The sequence below is a fragment of the Babylonia areolata genome, chromosome 22 (assembly GCF_041734735.1).
Source record: "Babylonia areolata isolate BAREFJ2019XMU chromosome 22, ASM4173473v1, whole genome shotgun sequence".
NCBI classification, from domain to species: domain Eukaryota; kingdom Metazoa; phylum Mollusca; class Gastropoda; order Neogastropoda; family Buccinidae; genus Babylonia; species Babylonia areolata.
This window is the reverse complement of record NC_134897.1, coordinates 16367033-16372032: the sequence shown is the minus strand read 5'-3', so window position 1 is coordinate 16372032 and position 5000 is coordinate 16367033.

Here is a 5000-nt window from a genome sequence, read left to right as displayed (position 1 = left end):
TAATGCCTTCCTGGTGAGATAATGATTGCTAAGTCGAGGAGCCAGACTTAGTGAACGTCCATTCCAGAGTGAAGATCACCACTATGTTCCTCCAGCGACAGGCCTCCTATGATTCGCTGACGCCAAAGACCATGACGGAAACTACCCAAATCATGGAAGTACACGGGGATCGAAAGTAAGGCAAACACATGATCTGGGCATCAAAGGCCACATAGTCAGGGACATTGATCTAAATAATGATCATGATGCTCCTATGGAAGTCAGTTTTGAATTTGCGACTATGCTGCATGGCTTCAGTCTACTCTTCATAATATGTCTCAGCCTCAATCAGGCCCAGTACACACACACACACACACACACACACACACACACACACACACACACACCTCTGTAATGTTCGTCAGGTAATTTAAAGCAACATTCGCAGAGATGCATCCGTGAAATGGATGATCCTCGACTGTGCGGTCCTCGTTGTCCCATTTGAGCCCGTGGCACACTCAGCTCTTGGCAAGAACTAGCAACGGGGAAAAAACGAAAAAAATCTGCTGGGACTCCTATCCACGTACTCGTCCATCCGCAACGCTAACCACTTTGCCACAACAATGGTTTGTATGTCAGACTGACCCAGTGCTGTCACCTTGTTCTGGTTAATTAGCTGTCACTTGGCCTGTTTCACGCACATCTGTCTCCATCCCAGTGATTGTGTGCTGGTGCAGTGGCGTCATGTGGCTGTGGCTGTCCCAAAGCAGTTTCATCTTTGCAGCATGTGACATTGTCTTTGTTGACTGTCAAAAGTGCAGTGTTATGTTACACAAGGCCTTGAGTATTAAATTTTGACGTCTTAACTTTACTGATGGAACCAAGTTGTTGTTCTGTGGTATTGTTTACAGGCAACAAAGCTAAAAAAAAAACAAAAAAAAAAAAAAAAAAAAAAAAAAAACATCTCACAATAAATAGAAAATAAAACGATGGTGATAAGATATAGTGTTAAAACTGTACAGACCGTGTGAAAATTGATCTGACTGGATTCAAAGGGTGCTTAACTTTTGTCTGTAGATCCCCAACCAAGCTGTATTGAACTTAAACAATGGCCATGCGGTTCAAGCAGGACCATGCTTTCACTTGTCAGTTTAAACGACTCACACAGGGTCACAGACAGAAACACAGACAGACAGACAGACAGACAGGCACACACACACACACACACTGACCTGGCATTGGTACAGATATGTTCTTTGGGGACATCAATGTTGTCAGTCTCCACCTGCCCATGGATAACGTCAAGCAGCAGGAACAAACAGCTCTGGCATAAACTAGTATGTTTTTTGGGTTTTTTTGTTTTGTTTTTTGTTGTTTTTTTTAAATATCATAAGATTTGCTTCGGTATTCATCTGTGTTTTAGTGACGCGAAATAGGAATTTCTGTGCAGTGGATTCCGTAGGAGAGTGCTACAAGGTCCAATCAACCATTGTACGGGCAGCCTCTTTAGGAGCGGTGTTCTCCTACCAGAACATTATACACCACAATAAACGCGATGGCGAAATCAGTATTTACTTTGTCCTTCGTGTATTTACCTTTTTTCACAACCCTTTTTGAGTTTATCATGGTCATTTTTTAACCTGAATATGACGTCTTGCATTGACGTAACTAGATGAGGGTATGTCTTCAGTACAATTTGCGTCATTATCATGATGGAATTTAAGTGGGGAAAGAATGAACAACATCTGACAGTAACCACTCCTTCAAAACAAGTACATCTCAAGTATCAACAATCATCCTTTTCAACTGATCTGTTAAACACTGAGGAACAGTTTCTTGTTTTAATAAAAGATTTGGGAAATGACTCTCTCCAGTTGCAACATTAATATACTCATTACCATAAAAAAGCCACTCAGTCTGTAGTTGGAGAGGTGGAGTCTGTAACAAAACTAAGGAATAATACTTTTTATGTCCAGTGTAAAAACGAGAGACAGTGTAAGAAGTTGTTACAGTCATAAAGCATCACGGGCATTTCTGTCGTAGCTTCAAAGCCTGACCCAAAAACAATGGGAATAGTTTTCAGAGAAGCTGACACCAGTTTTCTTTCCAGTTTTCCAATTGTGAGTGACATTCGGAAATCCATCTGAAAAACGGGAGACCAGTGACAGTAATAACAGTCAAACTTCGTGACCTTCCAGAAAAAACAACAACTAAGCTTTGACAATGTTCATTAAAAAATATATCCATATTGTTCTCCAGTCGTAAGATGTACTTTTTGTCAATTGTTACATCACACTAAAAAATATTGTTCCAATAATACTCCTCGATGCAACAGACATGGACAGTCGTCTCATTCTCGAGACAAATGTACTGCTGAAAGGTTTTGTTGGAACTGCAAGGGAGACCATTCAGCTGCTTTCCATGGCTGTCCGGCCTAAATCGTCACAAGAGAAGCAAATAAACTAAAATCTAAAACTTACATATTATTTCAAGAAGCACTTCGACAGGGAAAGCTGAAGACGAATCAAAATGTGTACGAAAAAAAGAAATCATATGCAGACGTTGTTAAAGCTAATCACAAACTGTGTTCCAAGTCTACACAGACTGATGTACATTATGACAGTGTATCAACACACACTGAGGTCTTTGATGAAAAATCAATGTTGAAACATGTATATGATGATTACACGATGATATCTTCTGAAATAAAACTTCCGGTGTGCATGGCGTCCACTTGTCATCTGCAACAAAACCTGGTCTACACACCAACCACCTGCTATTGTCATCTGAGGACACATTACTTGATCTACATGATGACCACCCGACATCGTCACCTGAGGAGACATCAGCTGGTTTACAAGACGGTCATCTGACACTGTCATTGGAGGAGACATCACTTGATCTACATGACTACCATCTGAAATCGTCATCAGAGGAGTCACACCTGTTCTCCACAATGACTATCTAACATCATCATCTGAAAATGCATCACCTGTTCTACATGACGACCACCTGACGTCGTCATCTGTAAAGACATCACTGGGTGTACATGAAATCCTAACAGCATCACCTCAGCAGACATTACATAATCTGTATGACGACCACCTGATGGTGCCAACTGGGGAGACAACGCCTGATCCACATGACTATCACCTGTCGTCATCATCAGAACAGTCTTCACTTAGTCCACATGAACACATAACATTAACATCTGCCAGGGAGTCAGCAGTCTCGTTGCCAAGCACATTGCAGTGGGAGGGAATCCACTGCAGGGTGACTGTGTGACTTGTGCAGAAGGAGGCAAGAGAGGAGGACAGATCGTTGAGTTCTTGGTCTCTTTAGGACCAAAGGGCCTGCAAAATGGACAGGGCGTCAGTCAGGAAGACAACGTTGTGGCTGGCGTAGGGGCTGACCTCGATGTGGGCTGCTGCTGTTTTCAAGGCTTCTGCTTCAGCTCTGTAACTGGTGGAGTACAGGCCGGTAGCAAGGCAGATCTTTTCTTCTCTGCCTCCTGGATACTGAACATAGACTCCTGCCCCTCCGTTCCGAATGGCATCTGTCGCAGAGCCGTCAGTGTAGACACGAGTCCAGAACTCTTTGGGGAACTGGGTGTGGAGGTGTTCAAGGGTGAGGGATTTTCTTTCAGGGCCACTTTGGGGATCTTTGGGGCCAACACCATGGATGCTGCACTGGATGAGAAGAGGGGTTCCTTCGCTCCAGGCTGGGATGGCAAGACACCGGGGTATCACTTTGTGGGCATGGTCAAGGATATCCCGATGTTGCCGTTCTAGGATCCTGCTCTGGTGTATGAAGCTCCCTCTCTTTAGCCATACTTTTGTTGGCTGGGACAGTCTGTCCTTCATGGGGTGGCCTTGCAACCTCTTGAGCTTGGCAGCCTGGCTAAGGAGTTTGGCGTCTCTGCGGTCCTCAAGGGGCTGGAGCTCTGTGATGGTTTCAAGCTCCTGAACTGGCGTAGACATCATGGCCTCTGTGATGATACGGGTAGCTTGATTCTGAACCTTGCTGATCCGCTCAAAGTTGGACTTGGCCGTAGTGCCCCATGCAGTCACGTTATACTCCAGCACTGGCCTGACTCTACCAGTGTACAGCCTCCTGAGGATCGTGTTGTCTGCACCCCTTGTTGTTCCTGCCAGCTTCTTCATGACGGCAAGTCGTACTTTTGCTCTTGACTCTGCTTTCTCTGCTTGCTTCTTCCATGTCAGGCATTTGTCAAAAGTGACTCCCAGGTACGTGGGGTTGTTCTCAGCAAGCAGAGTTTGTCCATTAATGCACAGGCTGGCCTTCTGTTCTTTGTGTGAGAGGTTGAAAACAGTGTAAGTGGTCTTTTTGGCATTAATTTTTCATCAGCCACTGTTTTGTCCAGCTTTTGAGAAAATTCAGCGCCTGCTGTAGTCTGTAGTTGGCAGTTGTGAAGTGTTCTTCTGAGCACCATAGGACAAGATCGTCTGCATAAAATTAATGGCTCCCTGGACTTTATGTGGCATACCTTTGACAACGTCATTGATAAAGATGAGGAATAGTGCATGGCTGAGGACGCTCCTTGAGGAACTCCTTCTCACAGTGTCTTCTTCCAACTGTATCCTCCATTGACATGGACTCGGGCCTTCCTATTGTTCAGGTACTGCGAGATCCACTGGTACATACAGCCAGTCACACCACTCTTCTGGAGCTTCCTCTGGAGGCCATCCTTCCAGACTTTGTCATATGCCTTGTCCATGTCTATCCACATCGGCAGTGTATGCTGTTTGTCCTGGAAGCCATCCTCGATCTTCTGGGCCATGTAGGTCACTTGGTCCTCAGTGGAATGACGTTGGCAGAAGCCTTCCTGCTCTAGAGTGATGATGTTGTTCTTCTCCAGGTGCCAAACTAGGCGCGAGTTGATCGTACGCTCTAGGAGCTTGCCCACACAGCTGGTGAGGCTGATGGGGTGATAACTATCAGCCCTGGCTCTTGTCTTTGCCCTTCTTGTGAATGGGCACCATGTCAGCTTCTCGCCAGCT